Source organism: Lithobates pipiens, unplaced genomic scaffold (assembly GCF_037356315.1).
Source record: "Lithobates pipiens isolate NorthernLeopardFrog02 unplaced genomic scaffold, aLitPip1_a1.2 Scaffold_27, whole genome shotgun sequence".
In the NCBI taxonomy this organism is placed as follows: domain Eukaryota; kingdom Metazoa; phylum Chordata; class Amphibia; order Anura; family Ranidae; genus Lithobates; species Lithobates pipiens.
In genome coordinates this window covers 166,673,758-166,697,742 of record NW_027507788.1, presented here as the reverse complement: position 1 = coordinate 166,697,742, position 23,985 = coordinate 166,673,758, and the positions used below count along the sequence as shown (strand labels likewise).

Here is a 23,985-nt window from a genome sequence, read left to right as displayed (position 1 = left end):
ACAGGCAGGGCATCTCCTTGTATAGTTCGAGGAATAGCCCCATAAAATTTTGGTTTTTGAATAGATCCATATTGTCTGCAAGACACAACACAAGACAAATACTAATAATGCCATTAAAAACCCTCCTAATCTTGTCCCAACATCGGCCTAGATAGAAGCAGTCTAGTCTAGTGATGCACAAAGTTAAAAATGTTACCTTCGTTTGCACGATCGTCGCGTCCGCGCCTCACTCTCTTGCCAAATCGTATGGACGATACACGCGTGTTGCGTTTACAGTGTGCATGCGTGACACTCCGCCCGCCCCTGACGTTCTTTCTAGACCATTCCCCGCCCCTTCGCTTCCAGCGCAGTGGGGAGAGCACATGGCGGAGAGAACGCAGGTGTGCACTAATAATAGTTCCACTAACGAGGAGGAGGGTGAGGAAAGCCCGGAGCCTGAAACGTCCCGATCCAGGAAGAGAAGATTTAAGGCCTCAAATATGTCTTTTGGAGAGATGTTGGAGATGGTGGACATATTGAACAGGACCGACTATGATGGGAAGTATGGACCTTACCCAAACCCAAATATCAGAAAAGCCAAGATCATGACTAAAGTTGTGAAGAGTCTTCATAAGAATTTTGGGGTACGACGATCCAAGGATCAACTGAGAAAATGCTGGTCAGTCCTGAAACTGAGGGAGCACGAGCAGTACCTAAGGATCAAGCGTGTTCTTAAAAAAAGTAAGTAGTTGTTGTGTGTTCATATGATTATTCTTGCTTGCATACTGCTCCATGTGCTTTGATTTCATGTAGTGCATTTTAAAATGGCCACTTTCAAGTTCATGGTTTCATTCGTTCGTAAGAAACATCGTTCTGCAGGTAAGTAAAAAAAAAAAAAAAAAAAAAAAATTAAAAGTCAGCAGCTGCAAACACTGCAGCTGCTGACTTAATAAGCCGACTTACCTGTCCAGGGCGCCCGCGATGTCGGCCGCCCGAGGCCGACCCGTCCCTCGACTCTCGGGTCCCGACACCGCCATTCTATCTAAGGGAAACAGGCAGTGGAGCCTTGCTGCTTCACTGCCCGTTTCCTACTGCGCATGCGCGAGTCACACAGCGCTTTGTGAATGGTACGCGCTGTGTTCTGGGACACACAGTTCCCAGAACACAGCGTGACCCATTACCCAGAAGACAACGCGACAAGGAGAGAAGAAAGAAGATCTCCGCGGAGGAGGAAGAGGCAGATTAGGATTATGTGCCTAGCAAAAGGCATTTCTGGTAAGTAAAAAAAAATTTTTTTTTTCATTTTTTTGTCATTTTTAATGTATTTTTTTTTCAGGGTGGCCCTCCACTTTAACAAAGTGTCCACAATAATGTTCTCACCTTTGAACTCGGCCAAAAAACAATTGTACAACACTTCCAAGCAATGTTTCATATTCCTATTTCTGCCCTCTGTGTGCCAATTTTTTTTTTTTTTTTTACATTCTCATAGGGGAGAGAAGACTCGGCAAGTATGAGAACACCAGGGACCACACCCCTCCCAAAGAAGGGCAACTTCGAAAACCAGAAACAGAGGAGCAGGAGGAGGCGGAAGGAGAGATCGTCGAGGTTGGGCAAATTGTCACCACAACAGGTGAGTGTCGGAGAACACAGCTTCCGGTAAGCTCATCAATGTATGTCACCATATTTTTATTACATGGTGTGTTTTTTTGCTTTGTTTTGTAGGTGATGTGGAAGAAGATTCCAGTTTTACCCAGGGCCAGATTAAGAACATCATGGGCCTGGTGCTGAGGATTTTGGTGGGGCCTTTTATAAACAATAAATAAATAAAAATGCAAACAATTTTTTGTGATAACAAATTAACCACTTGACCACTGGGCACTTAAACACCCTTAATAACCAGACCAATTTTCAGCTTTCAGTGCTCTCACAATTTGAATGACAATTACTCGGTCATGCAACACTGTACCCATCTGAAATTTTCGTCCTTTTTTTCCCACAAATAGAGCTTTCTTTTGGTGGTATTTGATCACCTCTGCGTTTTTTATTTTTTGTGCTATTAATGAAAAAATACCGAAAATTTTGTAAAAAAAAGCATTTTTCTTCATTTCTATTAAAATTTTTTGCAAATAAGTAATTTTTCTTCATAAATTTGGCCAAAAATGTATACTGCTAAATGTCTTTAGTAAAAATAACCCAAATTAGTGGATATTATTTATTCTGCGTGAAAGTTATAGGGTCTACAAGCTATGGTGCCAATCACTGAAAATGTATCAATTTGATCACAGCTGATGTACTGACAGTCTATCTCATTTCTGGAGACCCTAACAAGCCAGTAATGTACAAAAACCCCCCAAATGACCCCTTTTTGGAAAGTAGACATTCCAAGGTATTTAGTACGTGGCACGGTTAGTTTTTTGAAGTTGTAATTTTTTCCCACAATTCTTTGCAAAATAAAGATTTTTTTTATTTTAATTTTTTTTCACACCAAATTGTCATTTTACCAGGCTATTTCTCTCACACGGCATATACATTCCACAAATGAAACCCCAAAATACATTCTGCTGCTCCTCCTGAGTACGGTGATACCACATGTGTTAGACTTTTACACAGCCTGGCCACATACACAAGTCCAACATTGAAGTAGCAACTTCAGGCGTTCTAGGAGCATAAATTACACATCTAATACCTCAACCACCTATTACACTTATGAAGGCCCTGGAGCACCAGGACAATGGAAACGCCCACAAAGTGACCCCATTTTGGAAAGCTAACACCCAGGTGGGCACTGATGGGCACAGGTGGGCACTGATGGACACAGGCGCCACTGATGGACACAGGCGGCACTGATGGACACAGGCGGCACTGATGGGGCACTGCAGTGGCACAGGTGGCACTGATGGGCGCAGGTGGCACTGATGGGCGCAGGTGGCACTGATGGGCGCAGGTGGCACTGATGGGCACTATAGTGACTTTGGTGGCACTGGTGTGGCTCTGGTGGCACTGATTAGCACACAGATGGCACTGGTGGGCACAGGCGGCACTGGTGGGCACAGGCGGCACTGGTGGGCACAGGCGGCACTGGTGGGCACAGACGGCACTGATGTGGCACTGCAGTGGCGCAGATGAGCACTGATGGGCACAGATGGGCACTGATGGGCACAGATGGGCACAGGTGGCACTGGTGTGGCACTGGTGTGGCACTGGTATGGCACTGGTATGCACTGTAGTGGCACTGGTATGCACTGGTATGCACTGGGGTGGCACTGGGGTGGCTCTGCTGGCACAGAGGTGGCACAGAGGTGGCACAGAGGTGGCACAGAGGTGGCAAAGGTGGCACAGGTCGCACAGGTGGCACAGATGTGGCACAGGTGATAGATGGCACTGGTCTGTCACTGGTCTGGCACTGTTCTGGCACTGTTGTGGCACTATTTGGGCACTGCTGGGCACTGCTGGGCACTCACGGTTATCTTTTATTTTCACTGGGATGTTCTCCTCTCCTCTCACGCTGCATCGGTGTGAGGAGAGGAGACTGATGACCTTAGCTTGACCCGGCAAGCCGAATTGTTTACATTTGTGATCGCTCCGTCATTGGACGGAGCGATCACGTGGTAAAGGACCGCTGCCATTGGTCCTTTACCGCGATCCGTGTTGCGCCGGGTCCCGTGAACTCGGCGAGCACGGATGTTCCGGCGTGCGCGCCCCAGGGGGGCGCGCACGAACGATTCTCCGGGAGGCCGTTAATTAACGGCCTCTTAGAGATAGCAAACCGACCTATAGCCGTTAATCGGCTATAGGCCGGTTATTAAGTGGTTAAATTAAAGAGAGAGAGGGAGGATGAGAGAGAGAGAGAAAGGGGGTGAAAGAGGGGTAAGGGAGGGAGGATGTGAGAGAAAGGGGGGTGAGAGAGAGAGGATGGGAATGACATCAACGCAGCCTGGCCAAGACAAGTGACCGAAGGCACAGAACCCAGAAGGAAGACCGGGTGAAGATGGAAGTGCCCGGGGTCCCGCCGGTTGATCACAGCACAGCACTGGAGGGCTCAGTCTGACAATTTAAGTGTACCCTAATGTGCTAATATGCTGTGCATACTTGTACATTATGGCATAACCTACCCCAGGGCCTCTAAAAAGTCTTAATGTTAGAAAAGTTTACTACCGCTTTAATATCACGAGCCTCTCATGGTGCCCCCTACTGACCCTGTGGCCCTTGGGCAGTGCCTAAGTGCATAGTTGTCAACATTTCAAAAATATTTTCAGGGACGCTTTTCTTTACAAGTGCTATATTTATAGTAGCTGACATCCCCCGTGTTCCTCTATACATCACAATAGTAATTACAAAATGAAATAAGTACTAATAATGGGGCGGAACAAATATGAGGACTGTGAGGTTTCCTTTAGTTGAACTGACAAAAGTGCCCATTCTAGAGCTGGTAACATTGAGGATATTCAGTATAATTTTAAAGAACAGTTTTTGTGGGTAAGAGGCATAGGGGAGGAGGATGGATGGTATACAAGTGGGAAGTATGTGCAGGTGAGGGAGAGTAATGTGGAGGGTCTAACAGTGGGCACTATGTACACGAGAGGAGTGCAGAGGGTATGGCAGAAGGCACTTTGTACAGGAGAGGAGTGTGAAGGGTATGACAGTGGGCAGTATGCACAGCAGAGGAGTGTAGAGGGTATGACATTGGGCACTATGTATAAGAGAAGAGTGTGGAGGGTATGACAGTGAACAATATGTACAGGAGTGTGGAGGGCATGACAGTGGGCACTATGTACAGGAGAGAAGTGTGGAGAGTAGGACAGTAAGCAGTAATTACAGGAGAAGATTGTGGAGGGAGGGTATGACGTGGGCACTATGTATAGGAGAGGAGTATGGAGGGTATGACAGTGAGTAGTATGTACAGGAGAGGAGTGTGGAGAGTATGACAGTGGGCGCTATGTATAGGAGAGAAGTGTTGGAGGTATGACAGTGGGCACTATGTATAGGAGAGAAGTATGGAGGGTATGACAGTGAGTAGTATGTACAGGAGAGGAGTGCGGAGGGTATGACAGTGAGTAGTATGTACAGGAGAGGAGTGCGGAGGGTATGACAGTGGGTAGTATGTACAGGAGAGGAGTGCGGAGGGTATGACAGTGGGTGCTATGCATAGGAGAGAAGTGTTGGAGGTATGACAGTGGGCACTATGTATAGGAGAGGAGTATGGAGGGTATGACAGCGAGTAGTATGTATAAGAGAGGAGTATGGAGGGTATGACAGTGGGCAATATGTACAGGAGAGAAGTGTATGACAGTGGGCACTATTTACAAGAGAGGAGGAGTGTGTAGGATAGGATACGACAGCGGGCGTTATGTATAGGAGAGGAGTGTGTAGGATATGACAGTGAGCAGTATGTACAGGAGAGAAGTGTGGAGAGTATGACAGCGGGCACTATGTACAGGAGAGACGTGTAGAGAGTATGACAGCGGGCACTATGTATAGGAGAGAAGTGTAGAGAGTATGACAGCGGGCACTATGTATAGGAGAGAAGTGTGGAGAGTATGACAGTGGGCACTGTGTATAGGAGAGGAGGATGAAGTAATCTGGGAAGGAAAAATGTAAAGGTTTGTGGAAGGATGTTTAGGGACTGCGTAGTGGTTAAGTGGGCCAGACATGGATTGAAATTACACCAATTAAGCAGAGACCAGCCATAGTCGATCTATGTATGGGCTAGCTGGTTTTACACAAGTCAACCTATTAACCAACTTGAGTACAACCAGCCTGTCAGGTTTTCCCCAAAACAATCAGTGCTGCCAGCTATAGTTAGCAACACTAATCATTGTATTGACTGGCAGAACACAATAACACTGCGGGAGTGATTGCCCCATTTACAGGTCAGCAGGTGAGAGGGTGTGTGGGGACAGGCTGGGGAGAGATACTAGTCAGTCCCTGGGTAGGCTCTGGTTAGTATCAGAGTCAGATACACACAGGTTCCATATGCCACGATTGTTAGAGCGAGAACAATAATTCTAGCACTAGACCTCCTCTGTAACTCTAAACATGTAACCTGTAAAAAATGTAAAGCAAAATCGTGCTAACTTTAGTGTTTTTTTTTATGAATGAAACAGTTTCTTTCCAAAAAAAAGTTTGAAAAATTGCTGCGCAAATATCGTATAACATAAAAAGTTGCAAAGACCACCATTTTATTTCATAGGGTGTCTGCTAAAACAATATATAATGTTTGAGGGTTCTGAGTAATTTTCTAGCATAAAAAAAATGATGATTTTTACATGTAGGAGAGAAGTCTCAGAATGGGCCTGGGTGGCAAGGGGTTAATTATCATAAGTTATCTACAAATAATTATTATAAGCACTGTGAGTTCATCCTCTCCGTCTGCTGCAGAGTGTTCCAGCTTGTATTTATACTGTCGCTCTGTATGCAGCTTCTGACAGGCTGCGCAAGGAGCCCTGTATCTTCGGAACCATAGATGATAGCAGCCCCATATTTGAACCAGTGCTGGAGTGGGTCTTTAGCTACCTACCCCACAAAGGTGGGGTCTCTGTGACTCCTGATCGCCGAGCTACAATTCTCGAAGTCAATCTTTTTTTTTTTTTTTTGCCAAATGGGCCTATCTTGAGAAAGGGGCCTGGAGCTGCAGCTCCAATAGCCCCTATGTTAATCCGGCCCTGGTTTTACCAGTGAAAGTGCCCAGATCCTGATTGGGGAGATAATGGGGTGCAATCGGGATTTGGAAAATATACAGCAAAACATCAATGATGTTAAAAATAAAATGAAGAACATCATTGATGTTTTGGGGAGAGTGTGAAACAGAAAAAAACTAGATAGGGTTTTATTTTTGATATTTTAAAAACACCACTTTTGTATTTGTGCTGAAAATGAGCACGATTTTGGTCAGTAATGCACTACATACATTAGTTACAAAAACAAGGTGTGTGTGTAGCAGACCCACAACATAATAAGATTATCTGAAGAAGAGACTGTTCCCTCATCTCGCTCTGAACTTGGGTTTGCACTGTTGTTGAAAAAGGCACAACTTTAAAAAAACTGGCAAAGTGGGAGGCCACAGTCTGCCCTTCCTGTGGCGTTGAAGGAAACTGTGTAGTGAAACAAGAACAAAAATGAGTAATTTGACAAATCAACATTGCAAGCAGATTAGACACCAACATTTTTGGACAAAATTAGTATAACATTTTGGGAAATTAGTATTTAAAGCCTAAAGTATAAGGTCCCCTTATGAGAGTCATCAACCCCCCATCCCTGTGATACTTTGGGAAGCCCCTCCTTAGTTACACTATTAGCAGCCCACCGGACAGGTAGGAAGTGTCATAATACCAAAAAGAAAACAAAATGGAAGCACATTTTGACATTCTGCTATTACATATCCAGATAATTAATATGTTAAAAAACAAAATAAAACTAGCATTTGAAAGTATTGAGGCAGGCCCTTGCACTACATGCTTTGGTGAATTCATCCATAAATGTGAGCATCAAAAAAGGTAGGTATAGTGTGTATTGGGTTTGGTAAAGTTATTAGATAGAGGATTGCCATCAGCGGAGCTAGCAGTTGGGGGGAGGGGGGTTCCTAATGAGTTTGGCACAACCCCAAAAATTCAAAAAATGTGACTCTGCATGAATTGAAGCACACACATCCCATTTGTAGACATTATAGGGGGTGTTTATGGGAAAGCAATACTATGGAGCTGACAAAAGACATTGGTAAATGACTAGACTATAGTTTTATGGGCCAAGAAGAGCATGGTGGGGAAGTTAGTGAGGCAAATATGCCTGAGGACAAAGGGGCAGAGTATATGAATTAGAGCATATTGCAATGATGGCAATTAGGGAATGAGGAAAGAATTGCAATACATTAGCAATCATGAAATACATAGAATGTGATATAGGGGAGTGGAAAAAGCACAATAAGGCAAGGAATTATCAACGCACCTCATCCCAATTGTAACAGATAAAGAAAAGCGAGAAGAGACAGGCGGGACTGTTACGGTGCTAATACTAGTAAGAGAGGAGTATATAAATGTATAGATAAAAGAGAATATTTTATTAAATGTAATAAAAGCGATCAAGAAATTACAATAAGATCAAATTTAACAAAATTGCATATATTAGCTACCATACAAAACAGTATACAGAATCCAACAATTAGTTTAGATAACCATATTCTTGGCAGTTCAGATGGAATATTCCCGACATGTTTCGCCTATCATTAGGCTTCTTCAGGGGAGCCAATAATTGGTGGAAGAGGAATTATTTTGTTTAGAATACAAAAAGGGTACACTATAAATGGAAAAAAACAAAAACAAAAAATAAAACCAAAGTTAATGGAGCCGGTCACATACAGAAAAGCACACTCTTAGTCCTTAACATCGCCCAACTGTCTCCAAGGATTGGTGAATATAAAATGACACAGAAAATATATGTATGTCTTTGGAGAGTATAAACAAATTAATACTTACCAATTTAAAACAAATGCGTCTAGTCCCTAAAAGGAGGACCCCACCCGGGATTGGAGAATGGACCGATCACAGACAACCGCAAAAAAGGTGACTGCAGGAGACAAATCAAGCGAACAGACAAGTCTAGTATTCAACAAACTTCACGGGGAGCTTAATAAAGCTTCCATAGGGATTATTGGTTAATCAATGAGTTTAGAAAGTCCATAGCGATAAAGAATAAATTTAAACCATACCTGTGCTGAATTAAATGTAAAGTATGTTGCACATGGAAAGTTGAGGATTGCACAAAGGGAGGTCCTTGGAATTGTGTCTAGAGGCCCGTGAGGTGATCTTGATTATAATAAGGTAGTTTAAGAAGAACACAAGGATAGAAAAAATGTTCAAAAAAATATAAAAGAAGCCCTAAAACGGAGCAAGAAAAAAAAAAAAACGGAAGAAAAAGGTCAACTGGGCAGTGTGCTCAAGAATAATTTTTGGTCAATTAAAATAGTTCTTGCTTACCAAAAGCATGTAAGAAGTGCAGTCACAATTGTTGCTGTATCACACAAACGGCAGCCCAAGCATACCACAAAGCAGACAGCACCAGAGCCACAAAATTCAGGCTCTGAGCGGAGCCGCCAAAAGAGTCAGTCTAAGATCTAAAAATGACCAGAACAAGTTTAAATAAATTAGGCAAAAAGAAGGGGAGGGAAGGTTGGAACAGCAGCCTAGTCTGTGTGGACAGACTATGTGCTAGTTCAGTGAACTGACCTTGCGGCGAAAAACATCTCACGTGGACTCGGCAGGGCGGACATGCCTGCAGCATTGATGAACGCTTTTTTATCTCCCTCACCACCCGGCGTCTAATCAGCGACGCCGGATGTGAGCGGACAATGAGTGCGGAACTGCGCATGCGCGCGCCCCCGCGTCACACAGGAAGCCTACAGTCCCCATAATGCCCTGCGGTGGCGTCTCCGTGACCTAGGAGACCAGAAAACCGCGACAGGCAATAGCGGGGAACACGGGAGAGACACTCGAGAGGGTTCAGAAGAGCCCTACAGAGACTGTCAATCCGAGGACCTAGTGAAGCGGACGCGCACGCCCAGCAACCCACATGTTAACAGGTCCAGCTTCCACATAGCTGGACCTGTGTGTCCGTACAGGCACCCAAAACTGTGCGGAAATAAGATGATCGGACGTATCCCAAAGAAAAAGGGGGGGCCTTTCCAAAGGGGAACAAAAGGACCAAGAGAGAATTTAAAAATAATATACTATATTGGAGCCTATGTAACTTAGTTTAAGTGACTAACAGTCAGAAAATGGCTGTTTAATCTGAATTCAACTAAATCTCATGAGACATATGGACAAAAATAAGGAGAAAGAACTGTGCTTGTTGACCGACACCATACAGATTCATAAATGTACAAAAAATAATAAACGGATTATGATTAATTGGAAAAAAAAAGAAAAAAAAAAAAAGTTTCATTTTTTTATATATCATTGCAGAACATCAGTAAAAATAACTGCACTATTTAGAGAGTGTAAACAAAAAATCAATAATATTAGAGTGTTATGTAAAAATGAAAATAGATCCAGTGGATTAATGCATAAACAGAAGAAAAATGAATAAGAAATGAACAACCTGACCATTATAGAGTAGGTATATAGAATTTTATATTTAAACTATGAAAACTGAAAATAAAATGTAGCCAGGATAAGTACAAAAAAAAAAAAAAAAAAAAAAAAAAAAAAAAGGGGGGGGGGGAAACAAAGATGTAGGAATGTGAAAGTACTGACAATTTGGCAGAAAGTGGGTAGCCCTATTTCCAAAGGATTAGGCCTCCCATGGAGAATTTCATGGGTTCAGGATTGAACATATTAATTAATAAATAGTATAGAGGATAATGATTTTTAGAGAAAATGTTTGAATGTAATATATTCATTTAAACCTGGATAGTTAGTGGCTTCTAAAGTATATATCCATTGGGTTTCCAATTGAAGTAAACGCGTGTCTATTTCACCACCCCGAGCATGAGTAGGCACATGCTCCAGAGCTGCGAAACGTACAGCGTTGGAATCAAAATTGTGGGAATTGCCCACATGTCTGTTTAATGCTGTGGTGCATAATCGTTTGGATAAGGGCAACATGTGATCTCTAATTCTTTTATAAAAAGGGCGTTTAGTCTTTCCAATGTAGAAACATCCACAAGAACAGTTAGCAATGTAGACAATCCCCACAGTTGTAGACAATCCCCAAACAACTTCCCCCAGGCACATGGCTAGTGGCCCTAGACGTTGAGTGCCTTTACAATTCCATCCCGCACTCAACAGGCATCCAAGTCATGTACTCCTTCCTTCGGGAACGGGGTTCTATTTCTCAGAACTATGACAAATTTGTGCTTCAACTTTTGGAGTTTATTCTGACGCACAATTATTTTATGTTTGATCGTTCCCACTACCTCCAGGTGCAGGGCGTAGCTATGGGCACCAAATGTGCCCCTACCTACGCCAATCTGTACCTGGGGGGGTGGGAACGACACATTTTCTCAGGTGACCAACCCCGGGATTGGAGTCAGTTCATCCTGGGCTGGCACCGTTACATTGATGACATTTTGTTATTATGGACGGGCTCTCTTGATGAACTACACGAATTCTTTGATAATTTGTCCATCAACCAATTTAATCTTAAATTCACGATGGAATTTAGTCAGACCCAGATCAATTTCCTGGATATATACATTAAATTGGATAAAAATGGCGTCATTGATTCAGCTCTGTATCGTAAACCCTCTGCGGGTAATACCATTCTTCATGCGGAAAGTGCTCATCCCAAATCACTTTTAGATAGTATCCCCTACAGCCAATACCTTCGTTTGCGTCGCAACTGTTCTCAAGACGCAGACTTTGAATTGGCTGCACGGGATCTTACCACACGACTTTGCCAACGGGGCTACAGTAAAACATTACTAAAACGCACCTATAACAAAGTATTAAAATTGAACAGAAACCAGTTAATTTATCCCAAACCTAGATCTACCTCTCATACACCCATACGCATTATAACACAGTATTCACGTCAACATCATCAAATGCGAGCAATCCTAGACAAATATTGGCCTCTATTAACTGCGGATCCAATAATTCATAAATATATCAAGCCTTTTCCCCAATTGACATACCGCAGATCCCAGTCCATGAGAGACCGACTAGTTACAAGCCACTTTAACACCCATCGATCTGTCAAACCCAATCGCACTGGCACCTATTCTTGTGGCCACTGCGATATGTGTCGTTTCATTCTAGGATCAGCACAAGTCACACTGCCCAATGGTTCCATTCGTACCATTAAACATAATGTTACTTGCAAAACTGTGGGGATTGTCTACATTGCTAACTGTTCTTGTGGATGTTTCTACATTGGAAAGACTAAACGCCCTTTTTATAAAAGAATTAGAGATCACATGTTGCCCTTATCCAAACGATTATGCACCACAGCATTAAACAGACATGTGGGCAATTCCCACAATTTTGATTCCAACGCTGTACGTTTCGCAGCTCTGGAGCATGTGCCTACTCATGCTCGGGGTGGTGAAATAGACACGCGTTTACTTCAATTGGAAACCCAATGGATATATACTTTAGAAGCCACTAACTATCCAGGTTTAAATGAATATATTACATTCAAACATTTTCTCTAAAAATCATTATCCTCTATACTATTTATTAATTAATATGTTCAATCCTGAACCCATGAAATTCTCCATGGGAGGCCTAATCCTTTGGAAATAGGGCTACCCACTTTCTGCCAAATTGTCAGTACTTTCACATTCCTACATCTTTGTTCCCCCCCCCCCCCCTTTTTTTTTTTTTTTTTTGTACTTATCCTGGCTACATTTTATTTTCAGTTTTCATAGTTTAAATATAAAATTCTATATACCTACTCTATAATGGTCAGGTTGTTCATTTCTTATTCATTTTTCTTCTGTTTATGCATTAATCCACTGGATCTATTTTCATTTTTACATAACACTCTAATATTATTGATTTTTTGTTTACACTCTCTAAATAGTGCAGTTATTTTTACTGATGTTCTGCAATGATATATAAAAAAATGAAACTTTTTTTTTTTTCTTTTTTTTCTAATTAATCATAATCCGTTTATTATTTTTTGTACATTTATGAATCTGTATGGTGTCGGTCAACAAGCACAGTTCTTTCTCCTTATTTTTGTCCATATGTCTCATGAGATTTAGTTGAATTCAGATTAAACAGCCATTTTCTGACTGTTAGTCACTTAAACTAAGTTACATAGGCTCCAATATAGTATATTATTTTTAAATTCTCTCTTGGTCCTTTTGTTCCCCTTTGGAAAGGCCCCCCCTTTTTCTTTGGGATACGTCCGATCATCTTATTTCCGCACAGTTTTGGGTGCCTGTACGGACACACAGGTCCAGCTATGTGGAAGCTGGACCTGTTAACATGTGGGTTGCTGGGCGTGCGCGTCCGCTTCACTAGGTCCTCGGATTGACAGTCTCTGTAGGGCTCTTCTGAACCCTCTCGAGTGTCTCTCCCGTGTTCCCCGCTATTGCCTGTCGCGGTTTTCTGGTCTCCTAGGTCACGGAGACTCCACCGCAGGGCATTATGGGGACTGTAGGCTTCCTGTGTGACGCGGGGGCGCGCGCATGCGCAGTTCCGCACTCATTGTCCGCTCACATCCGGCGTCGCTGATTAGACGCCGGGTGGTGAGGGAGATAAAAAAGCGTTCATCAATGCTGCAGGCATGTCCGCCCTGCCGAGTCCACGTGAGATGTTTTTCGCCGCAAGGTCAGTTCACTGAACTAGCACATAGTCTGTCCACACAGACTAGGCTGCTGTTCCAACCTTCCCTCCCCTTCTTTTTGCCTAATTTATTTAAACTTGTTCTGGTCATTTTTAGATCTTAGACTGACTCTTTTGGCGGCTCCGCTCAGAGCCTGAATTTTGTGGCTCTGGTGCTGTCTGCTTTGTGGTATGCTTGGGCTGCCGTTTGTGTGATACAGCAACAATTGTGACTGCACTTCTTACATGCTTTTGGTAAGCAAGAACTATTTTAATTGACCAAAAATTATTCTTGAGCACACTGCCCAGTTGACCTTTTTCTTCCGTTTTTTTTTTTTCTTGCTCCGTTTTAGGGCTTCTTTTATATTTTTTTGAACATTTTTTCTATCCTTGTGTTCTTCTTAAACTACCTTATTATAATCAAGATCACCTCACGGGCCTCTAGACACAATTCCAAGGACCTCCCTTTGTGCAATCCTCAACTTTCCATGTGCAACATACTTTACATTTAATTCAGCACAGGTATGGTTTAAATTTATTCTTTATCGCTATGGACTTTCTAAACTCATTGATTAACCAATAATCCCTATGGAAGCTTTATTAAGCTCCCCGTGAAGTTTGTTGAATACTAGACTTGTCTGTTCGCTTGATTTGTCTCCTGCAGTCACCTTTTTTGCGGTTGTCTGTGATCGGTCCATTCTCCAATCCCGGGTGGGGTCCTCCTTTTAGGGACTAGACGCATTTGTTTTAAATTGGTAAGTATTAATTCGTTTATACTCTCCAAAGACATACATATATTTTCTGTGTCATTTTATATTCACCAATCCTTGGAGACAGTTGGGCGATGTTAAGGACTAAGAGTGTGCTTTTCTGTATGTGACCGGCTCCATTAACTTTGGTTTTATTTTTTGTTTTTGTTTTTTTCCATTTATAGTGTACCCTTTTTGTATTCTAAACAAAATAATTCCTCTTCCACCAATTATTGGCTCCCCTGAAGAAGCCTAATGATAGGCGAAACATGTCGGGAATATTCCATCTGAACTGCCAAGAATATGGTTATCTAAACTAATTGTTGGATTCTGTATACTGTTTTGTATGGTAGCTAATATATGCAATTTTGTTAAATTTGATCTTATTGTAATTTCTTGATCGCTTTTATTACATTTAATAAAATATTCTCTTTTATCTATACATTTATATACTCCTCTCTTACTAGTATTAGCACCGTAACAGTCCCGCCTGTCTCTTCTCGCTTTTCTTTACATAGAATGTGATGTTAAAGGATAAAACTTACCTTCATATAGTCCTTCTGCAGGACCTGAATGATGGCAGAACAGGTCTCTGGAATAATGATCTCCAGAGCCTGGGGGGAGATGCCTGTAGAGAACTTGGGGTCCTGAAGGCTTCTCCCTGTTGCCAAGTAGCGCAACGTGACGATGAGCCTCTGCTCCGGAGTGATGGCTTGCTGCATGCAGGTATCCTGCCTGGTGATATAAGGGGTCAGTAAAGCCAGCAGACGGTGAAAAACGGGGTCAGTCATCTGGAGACAATTCCTGAAATCATCAGGATTATTCTCGCGGATCTCACGGAGCAAAGGCATGTGCGAGAACTGGTCACGCTGGCGCAACCAATTATTGGTCCACAAACGCCTCCCCTCCCTGTTCATGGACCGGGCTTGTGTCAAAGTAAGAACCCCAACACGAAGCCCCTGCACAGCACAAACTCTACGAGTACGTAGACTAAACGGTTTCAAAACGGTCAGCTCGTCAGAACGGACACCAGAAAGCACCGATAAACAGCAAGGCCTGAAAGAACGACCTGAATAGCAGAAGCAAGCAGACAATAAGAAATGCCTTTCAAAGCGTACTATACCAAGATATAGTCCACAATGATAAAACAAATACTTACTGACTGCATGCACTGATTATCCGATAGGCACACACAAGCACAAACCGAAGAGCAGTAGCGTTCTGAATCACAAATCTGAAAAACGCGAATCGTCTCTCACCAAACTTCTACTAATACAAGATCAGCAGAAGGAGCCCAAAGGGTGCCGGACGTGGTGCTGAACTTCCCTTTTCTAGTCCCGCCGTACACGGCTTACGTCACCGCGTTCTTGGCAACCGCAAATTCTGACAACTTGGTCTGACCGCATGTATGCAACAGTGTCGGACACAATCCGTCAGACAAAATCCGTTGGACAAAATCCGACAGATTGGTTGTTGAAATGTCCGACCGTGTGTACAAGGGCTTAGATGCATCGTCAGCAGACCAGCATTTTAGCCAAATCAGGCGCCCTTAGCACCACTGCTGACACTGAAGCCCTGGATAACAGAGGAAGAGTATCCAGGGCCACATCACAGACATACTTAAGGCCTTGCACTAGTTGGTCTGCTAATTCCACACAGACAGGAGAAGCCTGTTGATCTCCCAATTCGCGGTGCAACAGCTTTGCCCTCTCAGTTAGTGTCTGCGACACAAGTGCGGATGCCAGTACGGGTCGCAGGGCGGACCCCACCACCGTAAACAAGGAACGAGCCACTGCCTCGGCCTTCCTGTGCGTGGGATCCTTAAATGCAGGCATCCCCTCTACCGGGATTGTAGTTACTTTATTTAACATAGATACTGGGGGGTCCATGACCAGAGGAGCCGACCACTTCTTGAGAAGGCTCTCCTCAAAGGGATAACGCACCGCCATGGATTTGGGAACCAAAAAGGTCAGTTGAGGGCGACACCCATTCCTTGTAAATGAACTTGTCAAAATAAGTCAGATATGGGAACACCTTAGGTGAACGTGCTGGCTTACAGGACCCAAAAGGGACCACTACATCAGCAGAGGGATCTGCTGGCTCCTGAACCTTCAGAGTATCATGCACAGCAGTGATAAGTGCTCCAACAAGTGCTTTGTCATGCACGGACCCGGACAGGGACTCATCCTCACTGTCCAAGCGGTCCTAAGCAGCGTCGTTTGACAAGACAGAGCAGGGGTCACCAGCCTTAGCAGGGCCAGAGTCTGCTTCAGAGCTCTCCCCAGAGGATGGGGGGGGGGGGCAAGGGCCTAGTTTTTGCACCCTTTTGCCCATGTACCGCCTCCATCTTGGCAACGAACCAATTGAGGACCGCCGTCAGGGTGTCCAGGGGCACTGCGCAGTCTACAGGCGGCCGGGTTACAATTGCCTGGATTTCGGGGGAAGAAACACCAGTTTCTGAAGCCATGCTGACTCTACCCTGTCTGCCACCCGAAGGGGTGACCGTCCCACCCTCCTTACTGCTGCTGGCTGAGGGGCTCTTTCCCGCAGGACTCACCCCCCTGAGGAGTTCTGCGCTATCCAACAGGTAGTGCCTGTAGTCTGTTGGCTCCCAGGTGCAGAGGAAACAGTGCTATGTCGGTGGAAGCAGCTGAAAATGGCACTGAAACCTCTCTGAAGTGTGCTCAGGCTTCAAGAAAATGGCCACCCAGCGTTCAGCACAAGGCCATAAAACACAGGGAAAATGGCCGTCAGAGCACAGGAGCACATGCCGCCACTAGAGAACACTGAAAAACGCATTTAAGCTTCAAGGAAATGGCCACCGGCGTTCTGTATAGGGACAATCACAAGGAAAATGGCCACTGAAGCCCGGGAGAGCATGCTTTCCCTTGCCCACATCCAAGATGGCCACCGAATGTCAGAGCCATGAGGGACAGGGAGAAACAATGGCGGTGAGTACAGCGCTGCACAGGACACCAGCATAGCCTCACAGACACCTTTCATGGACATGAAAAACAGGACCCAGGACGCTACCACCCAGGTGAGAGCCCACCCAGAGAGCCCCTGAACACACACACATTTACTTCTGTGTGCATTACTGCCAGTTTAATTCCATATCATTGTGTGTGTTACTGCCACTTTAACACCATATAGTTCTGTGCGTCACTGTACGTTTGGTGCATTATATTGCAGTATATTATAGTGTATCCATGGAGTGCATCTGTGTAGTGTGAGTACTCAAATTAAAGTGTACCAAACAACTCTTTACATTGATTAAAGTGCATCTACGTACAGAATTCATCTTCTTTACATTTGCTTATAAGCACCACCAACTCCCAATAATGTCTAAGAGGACAACAAGGAAAAGCAAACATTCCCTTGGCACTGTAAGGGGGCCAGCAATAAATGTGTCCACAGCCAAAGGTGGACATGGTGGTCAGTACTCAGGCAGGGCATCATTTCCTCTGTTTAGCGAGTTTGCCCATGCTATTCAGCCACAGCATGCAGAGGAGGTAGTGGACTGCTTTACTAAACCTCACTCATCCTCCGTATCCTCTGTCACACAAGTAGAGACAAGTGTGCAGTTCCCTGCAGTTTCCAGAGTGGATAAACCTACCTTCTTTGTCCACATCTATTCCTGCCATAGCCCCAACATCAGCCATTGAGGAGTCAGCTGATTTATATGACCACAGTATCAGCCACTTGCTTCTTGATGATGCCCAGCCATTACTGAATTCATATGTTGGTTCTGAGGTTAGGGATGACAGGAACATAAGCCTAGAGAGAGGGAGAAACACTGATAGACAAATTGGCATTCATGTTCCCCAAGCCGCAGCGTATTGCCATGATGAATGATGAAGATGCGACTTAGGTGCCAGATAGAGCAGAGGAGAAAACTGAAGGCGAGGTGGCACAACCCCAAGGAGGCCGACATTAAGAAAGAGTAGAGAGCAGCCACCCTATTCCACCACATTCTGCAGCTGTTATCTCCCGCCCCACTCCCCAAAGCTCAGCTGTCTGGGCCTTTTTCAGCACATCTGCAGCAGATCGCACTGTTGCTATCTGCAAACTGTGTCTCGGCAGATCATACGTGGAAAAAACACCAACCATTTGGGTACCACGTGCCTAATGAGACATTTAATGTCCAACCACATGCCCAGGCGTCTAAAGCTTGTCAAAGATGTTGGCCCTCCAACTTCTGCCCCCTTGTGTGAAGTTGCATAATGTGCTGTACCAGAATAGCAGGTTCCTAGTCACTGCTTTTCATGCAAGGCCGTTCCACCCTTCTACCATTGCGTGGAATGGAATTTCCTGGCATCATTGGGCAAGGCAGCCAGCCGTAAAATCCACCTTACCGCTGACACATGGTCCAGCAAGTACGGGAAGCTTGTTGTGCCCCCACGTCTCCATACAGCTGGTGGTGATGATGCCAGACCTGTGAACTCTACCCCCTCCTCCGCCACCTCCATGCCCTCCTCTGCAAAATTGTCCTATGAACATCAGGTACCCCCTAAGGGCTATTCCCAGAGCCAGACTAAAAGGTGCCATGCAGTGCTTCAGCTAGTGTGTTTAGGGGACAGGAACCACACCGGAGCAGAGATTCTTGCAGCTCTGCAGGGACAGGCCTAGAGGTGGTTCATACCACACCAGCTGGAGCCAGGAATGGTGGTGTCCAATAATGGCTCAAATCCCCTGTCCACCCTTAGACAGGGAAAGTTGACACATTTGCCATACCCGGCACATGTCCTAAATTTGGTGGTGCAGGGTTTACAAATTATATACCCAGGGTTGCAAGATGTACTAAAACAGGCTAGAAGAGTCTGTAGCCATTTCAGGCAGTCATACACAGCCAGTGCTCAGTTGGCTGAAGTTCAGCGGGAATTCCACCAGCCCGTAAACCACCCAATTTTAAACATGCCCGCCAGGTGGAGCTCAACTTTGGGAATGCTGCAGTGGTTATACATGCAGCAGAGGGCCGTCAACGAGTATCTGTGCCAGTACAGCACGACAACAGGCTCAGGCCACCTCAGCTTTTTTTCCCCCACGCCAATGGCTGATCATTAAGAATGCATGCACTGCATTGTCACTATTTGAGGAGGCTACAAGGATGGTGAGCAGTGACAGTGCATGCATCAGTGACAATCCCTGTTGTGTTCCTGCTGGAGAAGACTCTGTGTGGCATTATGGACATGACACTGGAGGCAGAGCAGCAGGAGAAGGACTTCCTTTCCTCTCAAGGCCCACTTTATCCAGACACTATCATTCCCATGTCACAGAACACACAGGAGGAGGGAGGGGAGGAGGATTCTGGCATTTTCACAGGCTTCAAAGAAGAATCTGTAAGCAATGGCTTTCCAACCCCAGGACCCTTGAGACTAGTCTGTGGCTGGGAGGAGGGAGTTCCAAATGCCGTCATCCTGAGTGACTGAGGAATCTGCTTCTCATGCCTCTGCAAATTTGAGGAGCATTGGCAACCTCATGCTTCAAAGCCTGCGAAAGGACCCAAGAAAACGTGACATGAAGGAGAAGGATGATTACTGGTTGGCAACCCTCCTTGACCACCGCTATAAAGGGGAAGGTCTTAGAACTCATCCAGTCCCCACAGAGTGCAGAAGATTAAAGCTCAAGGACATGTTAAAGAGGATTTTATTGAATGTTTTTCCTGACTCCAGTAAGTTAGTGTCGTGGAAAACGTTGTTTTGAGTCTTCTGTTGGTCAAGAGAAGAGCGTTGGAGAAGGCGTCCGCCTAAGTGAGGCATTTCAGAATTTTTTTAGTCCTCGTTGCCCAGGGCTGTCAGCTTCTGCATCCCATCGGCAGCATCTGCCTTACAAAACAGAGATGGAGAGCTTTCCAGCTGATGATCCACTGACTTAATGGCCCAGTAGTCTCATAGACCACTGGCCAGAACTTTCCTACTACGCTATAGAGTTGTTAGGCTGCCCTGCATCCAGCGTGCTTTCAGAACAGGCATTCAGTGCTACAGGAGGTTTTGTTATTGATCATAGAACGTGTCTGTCCACAGACTCCGTGGACTGTTTGACTTTTATAAAAATGAATCAGTTGTGGACTAACAGCTGTGAAGCCCCTGATTAAGTCTTTTTGGGATGTGGAATCTCTGCAGGACTTTGAGGCTGCCTAGCTTTGAGGGTGTTCAATCATTTCATCTGGAAGAATGTTTTTGGTATAGGTTTCATGGGCACAATTAACACCCAAAGACCAATTTTTCAGCATCTGTGTGCCTATCATTGCAATTTTTTACAGCAAGGCCAATTCTTTCTTTTATCAAGAGTACCTCTATAGGGTTTTACGGTGGGAAGGCACCACCAACACCCAAAGACCAATTTTTACGCACCTGTTACTTCTATCCAAAGTCAAAGTGACACCGGAAAGTATCCAAAAAAATCTTTACACTTATTCCCAGTGCACTACTTTGTGGCCTCAGTATACACACTGGCTCCCCAGCTGTTGCTGAGCAAAATAAAGGCAGCTTGCAGGGAACATGTCATTTTTTGGGCTTTATAAATGCATTTATTCCTGCAGCAAATTCTAGACATGGTGCAGATCGACTAAGGGAACCCTCCAAGCACTATATTGGAAGGAATTTTTCAGTTTAATGCTTTCACTTAAAATAAAAATAAAAAATATAGCACTGCTCTTTAAAAAAATCAGTTTTTACAAACTTATTTTTTTATTGATAAATGTCCCCCAGGGCAGGACCCAGACCCCTATAACTATTGTATGCCAAATTACTTGCATATAAGCCTGCAAAATGGTCATTTTTGACATTGGGGTTCTATTGACTTTAATGGGGTTCGTTATTCGGGTCTGAACTTTTGCAGTGTTTGGAAGTTCTGGTGCGAAATGGACAGGGGTCCGTTCGGCACATCCCTAGTCAGGAGGACTGGGAGGAAGAACAGCCAGGCGGACCAGCATTTTCTGCAAGCAAGTGTAGCTGGAATCAGTGGCCACCGGAAAGCAGAAGGAAGAATGTGATGCTGTCGACTCACATTGCACTACTTTGTCAAGGGACAGAGTTCCTGCCTGTAACAAGCCTTTAAACTGGCAACACCCTGCTAGTTACCACAGGAGTGAGCAGCGGATGCTGTGATGTGAAAACCAAGTTTGTGCAGGAAGGAAGGAAGGAAGGAAGGAAGGAAGGAAGAAGAGGGCTTTTGTAAATAAGGAGGAACAGACTTTGTTCATAGTTCTGGACGTTTTTCAAGTTGTGCATCCCAAAATTCCCAACCCCATCCAAGTTATCAACCCCTAAAACATCAAAAACAAGCCAAGGACTGTTTTCTGCATTGGAATGTATAAAGGAGGTGCTCTGTGTGCCTGTGCAGCAGTAGGTACCCGGGACACTATCGACCCCTATGGGAGTAGTGCTACATTATCTTATCACAGGGTCTCGAGTCTCATTTCAGGGTGACCCTGGGTATTAAAACAAAGCTAGCAATCTTTACTTATTGATGCATATACCCTGAGGTGAAAGTGGAGGGTGACAAAAAAATAAAATATACACACACACACACTTCCCAACATATAGACTGAAGGCATAACAGAGGTCAACACTGTGGTAAGGAATTGACTAGAGGATACCAGAAGAACATTAGTACCACACACATCCTTCAGGCCTATCGAGTAACTGGTTGCAACATTAGATCAAAAATGAGTGCTAGCTTGCCCTGCAAAACAATAAATAAATGTTTTAAACCTCTGTAACATCAGAAAATATACATAGGAAGTCCTTCAAGAGGTTAATATCATGGTACAAGAGTTATCACATGAACCATGTCCAGATAAACAGGCCTCCCTAACCCAGGTTCCAGGTGATGTATCTCCCCTGGCTAGAGGAAACGGTTAACTGACCAGTTCAGCTGAAGCCTTCTATATAACCACATGGACCACTTTATTGAAAAAATAATGGCGAAAGGGTGGCCGCTCTGCACGAAATTCCGTACATGTACCTTATCCGGCATTTCTGGGTAGGGGGAACGCGTGGCCCTGCCCCATCAGTGTTGTGGTTCAGTACAGCAGAAGCTGGTCAGCAGGTCCCGGGCAATAATTTATGGCTGAGACCTGCCGATTGGCTTAGCGAGTACCTGTACACAGAGCAGTGATGTGGCGTTTTTTTTCTCCCTGCAAAACAACCACATCAGTTAGTCAAAGCAGCACACATTACACACTGTTAGGCACACAGTTAGTGATGATTAGTACAGAGACAGTGTACAGTATTATCACTGATCACTGTATTAGTGTCACTGGTGACATCAGTACCCACCCAGTGTCAGTGTCAGATTTTTATTTTAGGTCTTTTCATTTATAAAATAAAAATCCCAATGGTTATCAAATACCACCAAAAGTAAACCCTATTTATATGAAAAGAATGATAGAAATTGAATTTGGGTACAGTGCTGCATGACTGCGCAATTGTCAGTTAAAGTAGCGCAGTGGCAAATAGCAAAAATTTGGTCATGAAGGGGCTAAAACCTTCTGGAGCTGTAGTGGTTTAAGTACTTTTGGTGATACATTCCCTGTTCTTGTTGGAGGAGGTACTGTTCTGGAAGGCAATTTGGGAAAAAAATATTCTAAATGTAGCACCCTGGTGTTTAGGCAGGGTTACTCCTAAATTTACCTGCCAGGTATAGCTATCTTGGATAATTGTTGAGGATCAACTGACTTCACTCCAAGTCTGTAATTGCTGCACTTTTCTCTTTTGCTGCTAGGCGGCCGGGTATTTGGTGGCATTAGACATGACAAGGGAAAATTATGGGCATATGGGGTATCTCAACCAATGGGCAGGGTTTTTTTTAATTCCCTTGGCCTGCTGGAAGAACCTATATATTTGGGTGGAGTCCCATGATCAGGGTTCTGTACCACCTGGACAGTTGTCTGGGTGGATGTGTGTTGTATTGCCCGTGCTGCTAGGCCAGAGTTTGGGCCTATCTGGGGCACATCTGGCTGCTAGGTTGTCTGAGGGCCTATCCAGAAGCAAGAGAGCAGCGCAGGGTTGGGATTGCAGCTTGCAGTCCAACCAGAAGTGACGGTTCTGCCAGCTGGAGAACCTGTCGTGGTCGGAGGTTAAGGGGAAGCTGTCGACATTAAGGGGCCAAGCACCGTATTACCAAGGACCACACCAAGTACCGGAGCAGTATTCTCACGAAACCGGGGACGGTGAAGAATCGGGAAACTTCAGTGGGTCTCAAGCCAGGGACCCAGCCAGCGAAGGCGACGCTTGCAGAGCAACCTTGTGTGTCAAACCAGGGACCCAGCAGGGAAGCGGGATGAAGCTTGAGAAGTATCTTGAGTGCCAAGCTAGGGACCCAGCAGAGAGGCGGGGGTGATGCTTAAGGAAGATACTACCGTTAAGATTTGAGGAGCTCATTGTATTCAGTGGCAGTCAGGCCCAGACTGGGACAAAAAATAGGCCCGGGCATTTTGCATTTAGCAGCCCATGACCGGCCCCTTCCCCACTCTCCTCCCTGACAGATCCGAGAGGGGGGAACCCACCAGAGGTGTGGGGGGGGGGGGGTGAGGTGGGACCAGGAAAGAGCATGGGGGGTTGGAGAGCACAGGGAAGAATCTTGAGAACATGGGGTGGGGCGAGAGCACAGGGGAGAGGCAGACAACACAGGGAGAAAGAGGAGAGCACAGGGGGGCGGCAGAGAGCACGGGGGGGCGGCAGAGAGCACGGGGGGGGGGGCGGCAGAGAGCACGGGGGGGGGGCGGCAGAGAGCACGGGGGGGCGGCAGAGAGCGGGGGGGGGCGGCAGAGAGCACGGGGGGGGGGCGGCAGAGAGCACGGGGGGGGGGCGGCAGAGAGCACGGGGGGGGGGCGGCAGAGAGCACGGGGGGGGGGGCTGGCAGAGAGCACGGGGGGGGCTGGCAGAGAGCACGGGGGGGCTGGCAGAGAGCACGGGGGGGGGCTGGCAGAGAGCACGGGGGGGGGCTGGCAGAGAGCACGGGGGGGGCTGGCAGAGAGCACGGGGGGG

General features: G+C 45.3%; 1 protein-coding gene across 2 annotated transcripts in view; it reads right to left on the bottom strand.

Annotated features, from left to right (window-relative positions):
* Positions 1 to 23,985, bottom strand: part of KCNJ5 (potassium inwardly rectifying channel subfamily J member 5) — a 244,474-nt gene that overhangs the window by 176,826 nt on the left and 43,663 nt on the right. The window lies entirely within an intron of this gene.